Source organism: Haemaphysalis longicornis, unplaced genomic scaffold, assembly GCF_048455015.1.
Source record: "Haemaphysalis longicornis isolate Haplotype H1 unplaced genomic scaffold, Haemaphysalis longicornis Haplotype H1 scaffold_6, whole genome shotgun sequence".
NCBI lineage: Eukaryota > Metazoa > Arthropoda > Arachnida > Ixodida > Ixodidae > Haemaphysalis > Haemaphysalis longicornis.
The window spans coordinates 137,802,657-137,821,475 of NW_027526407.1; the positions used below are offsets into that span (position 1 = coordinate 137,802,657).

The 18,819-nt window shown below is 48.5% G+C and overlaps 1 protein-coding gene across 1 annotated transcript in view; it reads right to left on the reverse strand.

Moving 5' to 3' along the window:
• Positions 1-3,475: 3,475 nt before the first annotated feature.
• LOC144141954 (putative Kunitz-type serine protease inhibitor) overlaps positions 3,476-18,819 on the reverse strand; it is a 52,396-nt gene continuing 37,052 nt past the window's right edge. The window contains exon 4 of the transcript XR_013316774.1: positions 3,476-3,616. The gene's annotated coding sequence lies outside the window, so the exon portion shown is untranslated. The remainder of the gene's footprint in view (positions 3,617-18,819) is intronic.

Here is an 18,819-nt window from a genome sequence, read left to right on the forward strand (position 1 = left end):
GTATGTGGGTTTGGTATTTGATAAATTAAGCGAACTAACAAAAACTTTCATACCAAGTATAACCATCAAAAACAAAGTATCGGCCCTGTGGTTCAAACCCTCAGTAAAAAAACTAATAAACAGGAAAAAACGCCTGTTTAGATCCGCAAACACAAAAAAACAGCCATTATTTTGGAAGGCGTACTCTGACGCCGTTAAACGCCTTTCCGTTACGATTCAAAGTGCTAAACAAGACTTTTTTTTTACAACGCTTCCCCGCATGCTCAAAAGTAACCCTAAAAAAAATTGGAAAGCGACAAACCTAAGTTACAAATCGTCAATAGCCATATCGGGTCCCAAGATGAATCTTTAAGTGAAATAGACGCGGTTCATAGCCTAAACAGCGTCTTCTCTGCTGTTTTCACGATTGATCGCTCGCCTAACGTAGCTTGTAATACTGATTTTGCCAAACCAGATCCCATGTCACCAATCGCCATTTCCGCGAACGGTATAGTTAACACAATTAGCAACAATAAAACTTAATCTGCAAGTGGAAGTGACAATATACAAAGCAAAATACTAAAAAATTCCCCGCATTTCCCCGAGGGCAAGAATGTGAAAGTGCGAATGCACGAGTTGAATTTGCGCGGTTCGGTAATGTTCGCGAAAGAGAGATCACACACACACACACAACTACAAAGAAAGAAAGATGCATTTATTCACAGACACCTATTTGTGTTGTCGTTGTACTTGATTGCTAGAGCGGATCTCAGCTTTGAAATTTCGTGTCAGTACTCCTTTAAGCAGGTGCATTAGCCCTTCTCACGCCCGATTCTTGGCCAATACCCCACGTGGGTATGTGCCATGTCAGCGGCCAGGCAGCGCGCGCCCATCTCCCCCCGTTGCCAAGGAAGACGAGGAGATTCCTGGCCAATCCCCCACGTTGGTATGTGCCATGTCAGCGGCCAGGCTGCGCGCGCCCATCTCCACGGGCACAGATATCGCCGGTGGACGCAGGTTCAGGGTCGCTTAAGAAGTGCATTGCACTTAAAAAAATACGAACCTGATAATTGGTTTTGCCTTGCATTACTCTTCTCCAACTCACTTTCTTTCGGTGACATACCGGTTGACTGGAAACTGGGTAAAATCACTCCACTATTTAAGAGTGGCAACAAATAATCCCCGTATAACTACAGATCAATATCGCTGACAATTGTCCCATTCAAATTTATGGAGCATATTTTATTCAACCACATAATCAATCACCTGCAACAGTACAGCTTCATCCACTCTTCACAACATGGTTTCCGGAAAGGCATGTCCTGCGAAACGAAACTTGCCGCCTACATTTATGATTTGCATACAAATCTCGACGCAATATTCAGACCGATGCCATTTTTCTCGACTTCGAAAAAACGTTTGAAAAAGTTCTACACCACCGCATAAGGAGCAAACATTCATTGCTCAACTTTGACCCGTCCTTCTTATCCTGGATGAATAGCTTCCTGAATAATAGGAAACAGTCTGTCATTATAAACAATTCCCGACCTAAAACTTCTTCCGTCCTTTCCGGTGTTCCTCACAGAACAGTACTTCGTCCCCTACTCAGCTTGATATGCATATTGACCTTCAGCAATGCATTACTAACAACATCCGTTTATTTGCAGACGACTGCGTTCTTTATGCAACCATCACAGTCTAGCCGATCAATTATCCTTATAAAGATACCCTAAAGCCGTGCAACACTGGTGCGAGATGTGGCAGATGTCTTTCAATGTGTCTAAATGTAAATCATTTTCCTTTCATAGACACATTAACCCATTTCCCCATAACTACTCTTTGGACCGTTCCACCCTACAATCCACTAATTGCTACAAATACATCAGCGTACACATTACAAGCGATCTATCTTGGTCAGTCCATATTAACCACGTCATTTCTGCAGCTAATAGATCTCCAGGCTATTTGCAGCGTATCTTGAAGTTTGCTCCAACCCCCTTGAAAATACAAGCCTTTACCAGGTTAACCCGACCAAAACTTGAGTACGCGGCAGTAGTGTGGGACCCACACCAGAATTACCAAAGAATTACCTCACTGAAGCTATTCAGAGCCGCGCTGCCAGATTCGCGTTCTCAGATTATTCATCGTTCACCAGCCGGACAGAATTTAAAAAACGTGCCGACCTCACTCCCCTAAGCCACCGTCGACAAATGTAAAGACTTACTCTGTTTCACAAATTCTACTACGCATCCCCAACGAGCATCGACATCACACAGCGCCCCATTCTTGTGATCGTAGTAGCAACTCGAAGCAGGTTCTTTACCCTCGCCCTAAAACCAACACGATTGCGCAGTCATTCTTTATTCGAACTGCAAAAGACTGGGACGCTCTACCAGATAACGTTGCTAATACCAAAGATACAGAAACATTCAAAAAGTTACTAACAAACATCGCCGAGCCCGAGTGGCCATTTCCGTTTATTGTTTTTGTGCTCGTTTTTTCGCTTCAAACTATTTTACATACTGTATGCTGAATTAGGTACTGATTTCCGCGGTTGGTCTTACTTGTAGTTACTAATTATTTGTGCCACTTCGAATATGTCTCGCTCAACCGTGTAAAGGATTTTGCTGTGTCACGTTACATTTCGAGTGTATTTTCATGCTTGTTGTTCACTTGTAGGTCCTAACGATTTCTGACACTACGATAATATCCACCCAACCGTGCAAAAAATTCTGTGTTACTCAACTTTCCAAGTGTATTCGCACATTTTTGTGTCTTCCTCTACACAGACGTTTGTTTGCTGTTTTCACTGTTTTTTACACTTCTCCCTGTATAATACTGAAACATTTGTATCTCCACCTCTCATTTAATGTCCCGTACAATGAACCTTGAGGAAATAAAAAAAATAAAGAACAGATAAAGCAATTTAAGTTTCTCCGTTGACCATGGCACGGGTGCTGCAAAGGAAGTGTAGTGAATTGCCACTTCAGCAAAAACAAGCTGTTATTCATAGGTTTATTGATTTTTTTGTGTCGCCAGAGTTGTTATTATCAGCTACGCCAGGGTTGAAGTCCTGCAAGAAAGACACCCCAACGTAAAAATTATGCCTACCCAAATCAGCCGACAAGCATTCTGATACAAGTAAATATACATTTTAGAAAGACCTCAGGGTGCAATATTTGCTATTTGTCATTTTCAACAGGTTGCAAAAAGTCATTCGTGTTTATTTATTTGATGCGTTATGCCTACACAGTTCGTATCTTTCCTACAACCAGCAATAATCGGAAGTATGTTGTTACTAGCCTAATCGAGCCCCAGTGTATCCTCATCGTTTCTAGGGACAATATCAACAGATTTATGTGCGTGTGTGTCAGAAATAATGCTTGTGGATAACGTTATTCTACTGGAATAAGGTAGTCTTTATAATAGTTTGCCTGTTACTTACGGATGCATCTTCTCTGGCATGCGTCGTAAAGGTACCAGTCGGTATTCCACGGGTTACAGGCAGTGAAAAATAGGAGGTAGCACAACCGTCTGCCATTCCAGTAGACTTTAACAAACCTCCTTCCACACCTCAGCCTTTGAACCAACCAGTGCCAACAGTTTCTTCGCGGGGCCTCTGCGATTGGTCTGTATGCTGGAAAAGCCACACGGGTTTCACGTGTCGGACAATACACAAATCATTAACCGACTTTGAAATGGCTCGAACTCTGAACCCTCAGACACAATAAAGGGAGCCACAGAGGACTTCGTAAGCTTAAAGGGGCCCTGAAAGGCGTTTTGAGCACACTAAATGAAGTAGCGCAATCGTTAGATTTGGCCGTCAAGGTCATCTGGGCCAAGTATTACTCTTTTACACGCAGCGGAAGGCTCACACTTCTGTTGCAAAGTTTGTCGCTTTTTTCTCACCCTTTCTTTCGTGTTTTTGGACGCCGCCATGTTCACATGTCTACGTCATCGATTCCCAGATGTTCGTCATGAGCTAGACATCCTGCTATTGGGCGACTTTCCCACGCACTTCCGGCAAAGAGATGAGTCGTCTGCTCAGCGTCGGCTCGCCGGCTGATCTGCCAGCGTAGTGCCGGAGTGCTTGGACATTTTACGAAAAACGAAATAAGTGTAAACAAACGCTTAACCGTTTGTATTAAATGAAACACGGCCATAACACCGCATGGATATTCTCTTACCTGAGTGCGTTCAATAAAGAAAGCGTTGAAACCCCGTGGCACTTCTTTTGTGCAATCGCAGAGAACGCCCTGAACCGAATGCCCGGGTTTGACGCCCACATTTTATTAAACTTTAAAACAATCCATAGATGCGTTTCGAACGAACACAACGCCACAACATGCGTTGCAAGTCTGAACCGCGATTGACCGACGATGGGTTGCCTCCTCTTGCCCGTCGTAAATTCGGCACTCCCCTCGCGCTCGGTTGCGGGGACGAACAGCAAGTCACTTAACTCTGGCGCGCAAGCCGAGATGGCTTTTAGCCACGCATACTGCACATACCCCATGCGAGGTTGAGTCGTACGTCGCTCGAGAAAGATAATCCAGACCATGGGAAGCACTATCCACCCGCAGAAGCACAACGTCGCATTTCATCGCGAAACAAAGGCGTCCACAACACACACACCATCGCCTCCTGTAATGCCAAACTCATCTCACAATTCCCAATGGGAGTGAGTGGTACGCCTGCAGTGCTCACATGTCGCGAGGTGGGGCCCCGAGCTGAACCGGGATCACGCAACCGTAACTGACTTCTGGGCGGTTTGTGCCTTGTTGCCAAGGCAACCGATGTTTGAGATTGTCAAAGAAATGGCGCTCGCTCCAGCGCTAGAAAGCTCAGAGCCGCGCCGGAGCATGTTTTGTCAACGTTGCCGCTCTCCACCACGCGTCGCCCCAAGCTGAACTCGTCACATGATTGAAGCGTTTTGTGCACGGGTTCTGTATCCGTTTAAAATGTCTTTTTCACATGCCGCCGGCAGGAATTACCACCACCGCAAAATAAGACCCGGCACCAGCGGGGCCACATCTGATACGGCGCTTTTTGGATAAACAGTGCGCGGTGCATGAGGGGCATGAGGGGCCGAGCGCACGATCCTCAGCGAGCGGCTGCGAGTTCGCCGCCGATTGAAAGTCACGTGCTGCCCTGCAGCAACGCACACCACGGAAGGGCAAGGCCAGGCCGCCGCACAAATGCGGCCAGATTTTTCGTTCGCTTTTCCAGCCTTGAGCGGAGTGAGGGATTCAAGGTGTCAACAAAGCTTGCCCGTAGCAGACGGCAGTATAAGCAGCGCGATAGCGGAAGTACGTCACCGCGGAGGAGCGCAGCATCACGGGAGGGAAGGCCACGCGCCGTCAACAGCGGAGAGTAAGTTGAAAGGAGGAGGAAACGCGGTGCGACGATAATGCGCAGTTTTTGATTTACGATTTCTCAGCTAATACTCATCGCTTTAACAAAATTCTTGCGGGAGAAGATTGCTAATACATTGTCTTATTTGGTTACATGTACATCCATGCATCGGCGGAAGGTATTTCAGGACCCCTTTAATACATTATACCACACTCACAAATGTGACCAACTTGGTTAGTCATTTTTATTACGTCGGACTGCCGGGAAGTCCAAGGCCAGGTAATTTAATGTGGTCTCATATCTTACGAACAGCACGCATTTTCACGTACTTAACTTTAGCCTCAATGGCATAAGAACTATTTCCCGCCAAATATTAAGGGTTGGTTGGTATTTTTTCTAGTGGTTATAACCTTTATAGTGCCATAGATATTTTTCTGTGGCTCATAGATTTCTCACTGCAGCATCTTTTTCTGAAGCACTCGCTGCCTTTCAGCCGGTTTCAAGTTGTCATAAAACAAGTGATGACATCACAGTCAATTAAGATAAGTAACTTAAGTTTACATTGAAATAAATGTTACATAACCTGAGGTAAATACCCGAGAGGATAAATAACGACCGGAGTAACCGTAGTATGTGCTGCGACAGGAACAAGGTAGTAGTCAATGCCCCTAAAATAAAATTTCTGATATTCAGTTCCCTAGAGATCAGGCACGATAATATGACCGTACTGATTAACTCCCGTCCAATATTCTCAAGTGATCGGCGTTTGTTCCGGCTCCTTCCCACACTTGACACGTTTTCACTTAATGCACCCGAATAGCTACGAATCTGAATGTAAATATTGCTCAGAAGAATGGACAGTCCACCACATAATCGGGGTGTGAAACTCTAGCCCTGAGCACCCTCCTCTCTTTAAGTCAACTACCCAACAACAGCAATGGGAGATGCTGCTGTCCCGCCCCATGTCTGCCTACCCAGCTTCCCTTGGTGGACAGAGCACAGGCGGCGCGAACTGCACATGGGCTCCAGTGAAGAGGGAACCCGTCCCCTGGGCCTTACTCTGGGCCGTTCAGAAATCTGAATAGAAGTACATCCTCCTGCAGCTCCTCCTCTTTCTCCTCCTTCGACTCGTCCTCCTCCACCGTCTCAGCCGCCGATCTCGTCAACCCCGTCCGCGGCGGCAGACATGGAGAAGTGAGATCGTCTAACACCGGGTTTGAGCTTCAGTTAATTTCAAAAAAAAGTTTGCACTCATGTACTACACCAATACAACTCAACCAACCACCGTTCATGCATCATCATTGATCTAACCTTACCAAGAATATCTCCAAGAGATCATGGGGGCGTGTAAGTGCATTTCACTTCGCTCTGGTTTCGCTATTTGTAGAGCGACGTGAGTGAATTCATAATTGATGTGGGTGTCGTTTACAGCTTTACTTTTCAACCTCATTCCCAGGGTGAATTGGCGCGAATTTGTATGTTTCTGAACGCGTCAAAACTGTCCCTCTCTCTATGGCACACATTTCTTTCTCGTTTGAACAACTCCCTTCTGCTCCGCCAGCTTTCTTTTTCCAGCCTTGCGTTCCTGTCAAAACTTCATTTCTCCGCCTGCCAAACTTCTCGTCGTTTGGATTAAAAATTTCTCATTGAATTTCCATAAATTACCGTCAAACGTGTTGTAACCTTCGCTCCTCCCTCCTTCCCCCCCCATAAAAATTACACCAGACAATGGTCGCTGAACGTAACATCCTCAACCTTGTAGTTTTTGCACGATGGGGCTAATTCATGTAAAACAAATTTTGTCCAAGACGGGCATGGCTGACTCCCTGCCAGTGCGTGTACGGGACGTCTTCCTTCGCTGCTGCAGTGAGCTACATCTGTTAACTCATGCTGCTGCAGTATTATCTCAAGTGGTTGCGCACTGCAGTCCCTCCTCCGCGTTAAGCCTGCTCTGGCTTCTCGTGCACAGACGCAGTTAAAATCGCCGAGCAGAACAACGTTTTCTTTGTCCTACAATTTCCTTGCTATCTTTTCAAAAAACAGTTTTCTTTCCTCTACCTTATACGGGGCGTAGAAGCATAATACAAAAATCTATGTTCCACATGTTCCACAGTAAGAAATTGTACACGTCACTTGACTACCAGATTCACAGGAATACATTTTGGCGATTTGCAATGCTACAGAACTTTTGCCAAACAAACAGCAACCAGCGGACGTCCCACGCGCATGGCTAACGGACACTATATCAGTTTGCAAAAGGTCCATCAACTGTGTTCGCCTTCTCTCAATTTTGGTTGCCTGTGGAGCCAGGATGTCTATTGTTTTTTTTTTTCATTTAGCACCATTCTAATTTGGAATTGCTTGCGCCTTTCCCCAAGGCCTCCTACGTTCAAAGTTGCAATACGGAATGGTCTTTTAGGACTATCATTTAACTTTTGTTAGTGAAGAACAAAACGAGAGAAGAGTAAACACAAAAGTTGCCTTGCGACATCTCACTCAGGTCATTTCCTTGTTGCTGGAGTCGCCTCCGTATTCGCATACAATTCCAAGCGCTCCGCATTGGTGGTCCCTTTTGTCTGTGCACTTATGACCTCCTCCCCCCCCGCCCCTCCGGCCTCTGTTCTCCGCCACCCGTCCATAGCACTGCACTTACAATTTACACCACAGACATCCCTGCCGGCGTCGCGCATGCCCACCCCCTGTCCACCTTTCGTCGTGCTGAACTAAGCGGGTGTCGCCTTGCCTTTGTGCCATTCCGGTGGCGCAGTCGGCCTTGACTTGGTCGAAAGCCTCCTCGGAACTTGCAGAACCTGCGCACTGTGTGCTGTCCCTGTTGAGCTCCAAGTACCTCTTGCTCGTAGTCGCAACGAAACCTGAGGTCCCCTTTTTACCTTCTTCTATGTCCTCGCTCTCTACTTTGTCATCCCTTGACGTCTCGTCGTCCTTCATTTCCGCCTCATTGAACGCACTCGTCGCTTCATCCATCTTCTCCTCGGGAAGCACCGTCTCTGCTTGACTGCCGTCTTCCACGGAGAAGTAGCTGGCTCGGAGGGCGTTACCTCCTTCATCTGCTCGTCGTCCCCACTCCTTGCGTCGTCCTCAGCTTAGGCTCCGTTCATGACGAACGGCACCGTCGCCGTGCCCGGCGGTGAGCCGGGTACGTTAGCATAGGAAGGCACACACTAGCCCTCGTTGTGGCCGAAGCGACGAATACGAGCGCAGCGTGGCACTCAACACTCTCGCCTGATGTGTCCGCTTCGGTGGCAACGCAGGCAGAGGGGCAGTAGCTATGGCACCGCGACTAGGGCTTGCTCTCCGGCGACCCGTAGAGTAGAAAGATTTATGACATTAAACACCAGAGCGCGTTTTGCTCAATAGATGCAGAGCGCTCTGGTGAGACGCTGGCGTGCTCTCAGAGTTTGTGCGGTTGGCGGGCGAACTCCCTGAAAGCGCTTAATCGCGTGGCTGTCTGCTGCATTGGTTACATCACGGAGGATGACACATTTTTATCACCCAAACGGGCAGCAAAAAGCCAACGTGTTAATGCGTTCGCTCGTTTTGGCGCTTGATAAAAATGTGGTTGTTCCCTCTTCCATAGGAACCGGTAAAACACGGAAGTGAAATGCCCCTTCACAGGAGCAGTTGAATGTCTATTGTGCATCGACATGATCTTGCACGCAGCTATTTATATTTCGTCGGTATGTCACCGCTAGACGCATCAACATTAGACACTGGATTGCACGCGTCGGAGCATTGCGTAAATCCGACTGAAACCACAGGCGCTCGCATACCGCCGGCGCGAACAAAACCAAACGAGTTATCAGCGAATCGTTTGGTGAACACACGCTGTAGCAGACCGTGTCACGTCACGACACGAGCGCGCCCTCAGCAAGTCGCCTTCTCCAAAGCTTAGGGTGCGCGTCCCCCGTACACATAGGCGCTGGCATCGAGGCATCAACTGTCTGCGCCTCGGCGCCTCTCCTAGATAAGGCACGTTTGTCGCCCTATTTCCCCGAGGACATACCGTGGCGCCACCTACGAATGACGTCACTTGTTGGACGCCGGGTGGGGTTGTCGTCTGCGCGGGACTCAACCTCGCTTATCAGACCACCACACCACTCACCGAAGCTTCTGCAGCCAAATGTCGGCACGACCTGCCTTCCTTCTATAGGAAAGTTACCCTCCTTGTGCAACCTACTCAGAATGTGATCGTCGCAAGTACGCCCGACCCTGACCTTGCCATCACACTCGGCCACATACAAGCGCTTTAGATCTCAACAGGACTTTGCGAATTTGCCACCTATATAAAGCCGCCACCCGGCACCTGCCGGGGTGTCATCCACGGTCTGGAAGCCACCATTACCGACTTAAACCTCCACGACTATCTCCTAGGAGACGAGCTGGCCCTCAGCCACGCACGATTCATGAGTCAGAACTGATCGGTGCTTCTGACATTCCAAGGTAACCATGTGCCCTTCTACGTAAAGGTGGGCAGCGTCCTCCTCCGTTGCCGACCATTTCGCCGGTGTGTGCAAGCTTCCCGCGTGTGTGGTGAACTTGGGCATCGAATGGACGTGTGTCCACATCCTGAGGACTCCAAGTGTTCAAAACTGTGGCCAACCCTCGCCAGCCAAGGACCATGCGTGCCAACCAACGTGCAAACTCTGCTCACAACCGCACACCACAGCGGGCAAGGACTGCCCGCGCCGCTTCCTGCCAGCCGTGCCGACCAACAAGACACGTCCTCTCGCCGACAACCAGGCAAGCTTGTCAGCTGTAGCTGCGCGCTCTCCCACCGCTCATTCCTCCTTCCAACGCGACATGCCCAATTTCCCCCCACTCCCTACCTCGTCTCACCCACTTCCACTCTCACTCCCCGTCTCACTACCACTCCGCGATCTCATCAAACAACTGCAAGAACAAAACGATAAGCTTCTCAGCCGAGTGGAAGCACTGGAAGCAGAACGCGCTGCACTACCTCATTCACCCCCGCCGGCTACCGAGGCTCCCACTCCCTTCACGAGAGCCCAAGTAGAAGAAATTGTGAACACGCAAATCACAGCCCACATTGTTCCATATGTCGAACAGTATATAGAAAAATCCAAGGCATCCCTCACTAAAATGATCACGGATGCGACCGACGCCACCCTCCATTTTCTCACGGAACGATTATCCGCCCTGGAGCAAACTCTCCTCCTCGAACACCCACCCCAAACCAAAAAACAGAAAGGACAAAATGACCCGTAGGCACACAGTGAAATCCCCTCTAACTATATGCCAGTGGAACTGTCAATTATTTAAAAGCAAGAAAACCTCCCTTGAACTCTACGCAGCCACCAGCCCCACGGACGTTCTGGCACTTCAAGAAATGGACACCCCATCACCCACGCTGCGCGACTACAAAACCTACACCAACCCACCGCACCAACGCACGGCAATATTTGTCAAGCGTACCCTGCCGGCCCAAGTGATACCCACGGCATCCCCTATCGATCACGTTTTGGTAGAGCTCATCCATCACGACAAGCGGGAAAAAAGTATCCTGAACCTATACAGCCCCCCCCCCCAAAACCAGCCTCTCACGGCCATAGAACCGCTACTTCATACAGTGGCCCGACTCACTGGAAACAATCAGTGCATACTCCTCGGGGACTTTAACGCGCCGCATGTTACGTGGGGATATCCTCACGCATCCAAGAAAGGAATGACCCTCCTTCACGCTACGCAAAATTACGATTTCATCCTGCAAAATGACCTCACCGAGGCTACCCGGCTCAGAAACAGCGTAACGCGAGACTCCATCCCCGATCTCACGTTTAAGCGACATGTCCCACAAATAGACTGGGAACGGAAGCTGGACACCTTAGGAAGTGACCACTTCATAATTGCCCTATGTGTCTCCACTCATGCGTCCCGCCACCGCACCGTAGTGGCACGACTAACCGATTGGGAGGCCCTCCGGAAAGCTCCCCTTCCCTCCATACAACCTACGGAAGACATTGAAGAATGGACTCAACAGCTGGCCGACTTACAACAGACTTACACAAAGAACATCACACTCACACAGGATCTAGCAGCAGCCGATACCCACCTTGACCACCTGTGGGAAGCCCGCCGTGGTTCACTGAATCGATGACATCGCAACAAGAACCACCGCTCACTCAAACGGCGCATCGCAAAACTTACACAAGAGGCGCTCACGTACGCCCAGCATCTCCAAAACCAAAACTGGCGCATGTTTAGCGACCAACGGAGCGGAATCCCTCACAACGAAGAAATCATGGAATATAATTCGGCACCTGTTGGGCAATACGCCATCCAAAACCGCCATTACAATCGCTCTCAACCACCGGACCAGCTGCTTTCCTCTCTGCAAAAGAAGCTTTTTGGCTCCGTGCTAACTCCGTTGTCTGCTTCCCACCCTAATTACCAAGGGGCTCCACACCCCAAACTTGACGAGCCATACACGCGCCAGGAACTCTTACAAGCACTCGCAAGGTTAACACGCAATTCGGCGCCGGGGCACGACCAAATTACATACACGCTGCTTCGGGACCTGAACGACGAGCACTTGGATTCCCTCCTTGACTGCTACAACCGGCACTTGAAAGAAGGAACACTATCCTTGCAGTGGCGACACGCTGATATTACCTTACTTCCAAAACCAAACAAGTCCTTGGGGTTCGACAACCTACGACCCATTTATTTAACCTCATGTGTGGGTAAACTATACGAACATTTGGTCGCTCGACGCCTTACAGAACTCCTAGAAGATACTGGCCGATTTCCCCACACCATGTTCGGCTTCCGGGCACATCTGTCTGCTCAAGACGTACACCTACAATTGAAAGAAACAATCATTGACCACCTCAGCAAAACGAACCCAAGCTGCATCGTAGCCCTGGACATACAAGGGGCTTTCGACAACGTAATCCACATCACCATCCTACAAAAACTCCAAACCACGGGATGTGGAAAGGCAACTTATAACTTTGTTCGCGCCTTCCTCACAAACCGGACGGCTACCGTACACCTAGGACCGTACAAGACAGAGAAATTCCACACCCCGCCCGGGAACGCCCAAAGGATCAGTAATCTCCCCTTTGCTATTCAACATCTCCCTTTCAGGCCCTCCGGAACAACTTGCACAGATACCTGACGTACACACGCTCTATATGCTGACGATCTCACGCTCTGGACCAACACAGGCTCCGCATATTACCAACGAGACAATTTACAGCAAGCAGTCGACGTCATCTCGCATTACTTCCGTACGTGCGGTCTCTCATGTGCCCCATCTAAATCTGCCCTCCTCGTTCTCCGAAACAGGAGGCGAAGACGACCACCGAACCCGACACCCGACCTCACAATATACATCGGCAGCCAACTGAACCCCACTGCCAATACCCTGCGCATTCTGGCCGTTCACTACCACCACGACGGCTCCGGAGCTGCATATCTCCCAGACTACAAACTACTGTACTGTGTCACAACTAACGCAGCTGATTAGACGAACCTGTTCGAGAAGACACGGTCTCAGAGAAGCCGACACCTGCCGCATTCTCCAAGCAATGCTAACCAGTCTGATCACATACGGAGCTCTATACCTCGCCCTCAAACCGCGAGAACAGGCCAAAATTGAATTCGGAAATCCTACAAGACAGCGCTTGGCTTGCCTGTGTACACCTCGACCGAACGGCTACTGCAACTCGGTCTCCATAATACTCTCACCGAATTGATGGAGGCCCACACAAACAACCAGTTGCAACGACTTCAGCTCACCCCAACGGGCCTGCAACTGCTGCATAAGTTCGGTCGACATGTAGAGCAGACTCCCGATACCCCCCAGCGAATACCCACTGCTCAACGCGCGAACATACGGGTGCTTCCCATCCCACGCCATATGCACCCCACGTACAACATTGGACGACGACAGCATCGGACCCGCCTCCTTCTTCGAAAGTACGGCAGTGATTCAACTGCCCTTTACACCGACGCCACTCCCTACCCCCGACAACGAGCACACGTAGTTGCCGTAGTGCGCTGCGACGCCAAAACCCTCGTTGCTTCCAGCCTGCAGACAACATCAACGAGCACAGCAGAAGAAGCCGCTATAGCCCTCGTCCTCGCTCACGCTATAACTCCAACTGTCACGGTGCTCACGTACTCTCAAGCCGCCTGCTGCCGCTACGCTCAAGGCAGAGTTTCCACCCTGGCACTCCACATCCTTTCCGAACGCAGCACTCTACCGCTAATCCGCATCGTGTGGATACCAAGCCACCCATCCCTCCCTGGGAACGAGTGGCTCACGCCACGGCCCGCGATCTTCTCACCCGGGCCCTCCCAGACGAGGCCTGCCGCCCCAACCTAGACCATCGTCCACCTGCTCTGAGCCCTCTCCAGCAAACCTACACCGACATCCTGTACCACTACAGGGCCTCCCGATGCACTTATCCCCCTGCTCACCCTGCGCTCTCCGTTCCCGACGCCCGCATCTGGCAAAGACTTCAAACTAACACATATTACAACCACGTCACCCTCCACCGCATCTCCCCCACCTGCAATGCACCCAACTGCTCAAGCTGCGACACTCCCAACACGACCCTGCACCTTGTCTGGATGTGTCCACTGAACCCCTAACCACCCGATCCCCCCTCTGTAGAGCGATGAGAGAGCGCGTTGCGCAGTTGACAGCTCGAGGACCAGGAAGCCCTGATCTCTCGGGCGAAGGCGGAGGCGACCCTGCTCGGCCTACCGGAATAGGATGGCCACCCACAGCTCCTACCTCTCTCTCTCCCCTCCCCTCTCCCTTTTTCTGAATACACGTTTTCCAACAACAACAACAACACAGCATAAACTCACCACAACAGCGCTCCACGACAGAAGCGTGTTTGTATTGTTTCCTCTGTTCGCGAAACCACATTACAGTTACTTTTTCGGTTGCCCTTCTTCAGTTTGGTTGGTTTTGCCACTAATTAACAACGGATTCCAAACGTTATTAGCTGATCACAAAGTAAACACAGTTTCACACAGTTGGAAACGTGCTGCAGAGTTGCGGTTGTCTTTACGAAGATTCCGTTTAGTTTCTTGTGAGTGATGCTAGAGTCGTCTTTGTGGCTAACTGTGATACAGTTTGTTCAGGCCGTTCAGAATTCTCCAAAAAAGTATATCCTCCTCCTCCCCACCCTCTGCTTAAACAATAGTAAAGTCAACTTTCATAATACGCAAAACGCAATAAAGAAGTCAGCGCGAGTGAATGCAACCTTGCCTTTGATAGCTTGCCATGCTCCCGCTTGGAATGCGTTGCCGAACTCTGTACACTTCGGGGAACAAAGTAGAACAGTAAGCGGGATGCGTATTGACCGTCTTGACATTGCTTTTGGCATCACCCGCGAAGCGGTGTGACCATATCGTTGTGCCGCGTTTTGGCATCCATTCGGTGTCGTGAATGTGGCTTAAAAAAGTGTTACTGCTTAAAAAACAATAGTGATGGAAGCCGCAATACCTTGTGTTATGCAAATATTACGACAGCATTCGATTCATTACAGCGCGCGATGTGTATAGAACACTGAAAGCAAGCGTTTAAGTTTTACGGCCCTTCGTGTCTTCGTACTCATAATTTTACTCCTTCCCCTGACAAAAAATGTCATAGATTTCTTACTGCTAAAATGCATTTCTTGCGACGCTTATTCCCCATGGCTGCCCGAGAAACCTGTGCAGAACGATGGCAGGCTGCCTTTCGCGATTGTGGCAGTCCTTCACGCAGCAGTACCGGCGCTGCCACTAATTCTACCCTGTCGCAATTTGATCCTTTCGGACCGTGCAACTTGCAATTATTACTATGTTTCTTCAAAAACTTCCTCCACACAACGTGAAACCGCAAGCAGCGCGCATGTTTTTACGTGCGTTGAACGGCCGGTCGCGTCCACTGACCTCAGTGGTCGCGACATCCACCTACCCAGAGTTGCTAAGCTGCGGCGAGAGGAGGCGCTGCTGTCGTGCGCAAACTTCAGTGTCCGGTGCCTATTCACGCGTTTGCTCATAGCGTAGTAGGGAGCACGTTTCGCACCTCCCGTCGCGACGGACGAGTTCATGGATCCAATCCCGGCGCCGCGTCGATCGAAGTTTTTCTGGCCGTGTCACTTCCGTAACGGATCTAGGTGGACCCCGGAATAAAACACTTGCTTGTTAAAATCTTATCGGCACGCGTATACCCTGGAACCGTCTCCAGATGTCTAACGTAGCTACCGCAGGACGCCACAGCGCAATCAACACTTGTCAGGAAGCGGTTCTGCCAAATCTAGGAACAACGACAGTTCGCCATCCATCGTTAGACCGCAATGCATGTACTGAGCGACACGCGTTCCCGTGTTTACTGTCATGAAGCTTTCGACTGTACTTCGTGCGGAATGTCGTCGACAGTGACGCCCGCTCCCAACCTGAGGGTTACCAGGCGTGTTGTCGACGACTGAGCGTTGCAGCCCTGCACTCGCCACCGGTCCCTAGTCCCGTCAGTTACCTTTCGGTAAGGCCCTAGGGCGGCTCGAACTTCGTTGTCGGAGACGTGATGGAGCACCCAATGGACCTTTAGGCGCACCTTCTGGTTCCTCGGGTTGATGACGAGGCAGCGGCGGTCCTTCACTGGTAGTTCCCTGGCAGAACCAACCTTTTCACACTCTGCGCATCATTGAACCTAACCTCCCACACATGGATCATCTGATATGCCCCCAACGAGATAACCCCGGTGAGCAAATCCAAACAAACCAGCGTATCACGAAAATCTTCTACCATGTACGGTCTTCCTTTCATAACTGCGTGAAAAAACAGTTGCATTGATGGCAGATAGTCCAAATGGTAGGTGAGGCTGCATAACTTGATAATGCTAAGTATCGTTTGAAGAAACAGCAGCCGTGTTACCGCGGGCAGAAGGGCCCTCCAAAACCTTTCCTTGGAAGTAGAATCTTCTGCACCACAGTCACGGAGCGATACGCGTTGCCAACAGGCGGCATTGATACAGGTTATCAAATCGGATTGTCAACAAATAAAGAAATATTATAAGGGATGTTTACTTTTCTTGCTTTCTCCCATTCTGGCAGTCATACTGCTTGTTTTTCAGTAGCGTACCTTCAAAACGAGGCCCAACTTAACCCGTTTAAGATAGCCATCTCAACATTAAACAAATATCAGAGAACCCCGTTCTCCCCAACGAAAGCAGCCGTAGCTACGGATGAAATGGCATGCGCCCGGAATGAAAATTGTGCTGTGTAAAAATACTGCGGTTGAATCTGTCGCAAGGCAGCTGATTACAAGTATGGAGGATCAGTGAACCGCTAGGCCCGTTGTCTCTTCCACATACAATTTAAGCAACGTCCCCGACGGTTGTGTCCGAGGGCTCATCCCGCATAAAATGAAAGCACAGCGAAAATGAACACGGTTTGACCCTGCCACAGCGAAAAAAAGCTGTCCACATTTTCGACGTAGGGCTGGGCACTGCTCCCCTCACACAAAAAACGGCGAAGGGCATACAGTTCGATACAATCCCTCCAATTTCTGGCTTAAAAAAAGAAGCGCTAATGAAAGGAGCTTTTGTGAAATATGCAACGTTTTCAGCAACATCTTTTAAATGAGGCAGTTTTTGTAATTTTCTCAATACGTTCAATGCCATCGCTATGTTTCTGTCAATGCAACCGCTTCGCTATCGAATAAATTTTGACTTTTTGTCATCATTCGTTCGGAATATGACTTTCCATAATCAATCCAGCATTAAAGCTTGCCGTCACGCCAACATCTGACGTCCCTGTGCAGCGTGCCCGCCAGCAAGTACCTTCGAGCGTCTCTTCCAGCAGCCTCCCTTACAATTTGTTACGTACATCAAGCTTTCCGATACGACCATCAACCACAATAAACCTTGCTACCAATGAATCTTTATGGTTAGTTGATGGACTTGGCAACAGGGTATTCTGGTTGACTTAGGAAGAAGTGACTCATCTTGGGACCTCGCCAGTTTAAAAACAGGACGCACAATAAAGGTACTAGCGTACCTCTCTATTTCTTGTGTTATGTCAATATTCAAAGTCAAAGTGAGTTTTATTTACATCGTCAAAAAGAACGATGCGGGTAGGCCCGGGCAAAAAGTGAAAAAAATCACTTGAGGGACGCCCGAGCCCCCCATGTACAAGGCATACAGCGAAATCGCACAGAGCGTATATGACAACATTATCCCTAATATTGCAAGAACAACACAATCGCAGATGAACTTACGAACAAAGCATAAAAAAGCATAAAAAACAAAAAAAAGCATAAAACCAAAGCAGGATCACCACTGCATAAAACAAACAGGGAAAAAGTGGAATGCAGGTATGGTGAACGAGAGAGAAAAGAAAATATGTGAACACAACATCACAAATGAAATGATTAGATACATAATGCACTTCTAAGGGCAGCAGGTGAACATGTTTCGGGAATTACATCCTTTGACAATAATTTATTCAAAACAGAGGGCAAGGTGTTTCGGAGCATTTGGTGTCCGTACATTGTACGAGAGAAAGGAATGTGCCAAATTTCTTTTTTGCGAAACGAATATTCTGCGAGATTTTGTCTAAGACAGGGTATTTCAAGAAAACTAAGTTGGTTGTGTCGGACACATCGCTTATATTTTAAGGCTAAATGATATTCGTACATAGTATTAATCGGTGATATGTGGAAACGAGTAAACAGTTCTTCTGTGTGAGCAAGGTAGTGTACGTTTGCAATATAGCGGACGGCTTTCTTCTGAAGCATGTATATTTTAATAATATTTGTTTTTGTGGTGGTACCCCAAACCAAGAAACAGTAATTTAGGTGCGATACAAAAAGTGCATTATAAATTATTAATTTTATATGCGCTGGCAGAAAATACCGAAATTTCGCGAGAATTCCGGTGCACTTTGCCAAATTCCCCAGTATGAACTGATTCTCAGCGTCCCAACTCATGGTCTTATTAAAAAATACTCCCAAGATCTTGACGGTATCTACAAACTGTACCTGTGAATTACCTATGTATATACCCATATCGGGTGGAGTGGAAAATTGTCTTGTACTGAAAAGAATGGCTTTCGTCTTTTTTGTGTTTATAAGTAATGAGTTTGCTTCACTCCAAACTTTAGCGAGAACATTGTTTATAAGAGGAACCAAAGATTGGGTGGATCTACCTGTGAAAAACAAACTTGCATCGTCTGCATAAATTACAAACGTCGGCTTGCTGTCAGTTAAAACAAGGTCATTTATATATAAAATAAAAAGAAGTGGCCCTAAATTACTTCCCTGTGGCACACCAGCACTGACAGTTTGAAAGGAGGATGTATGTTGCCCTATTATGTAAACGATGACCTAGGTAAGATTTAAGGAGTTCAAGTGGAGTGCCTCGTATGCCATAGAGTTCTAATTTTTTAAGTAATCTGTTATGGTTAAGGTGATCGAAAGCCTTCGAAAAATCTATAAAGATGCCCA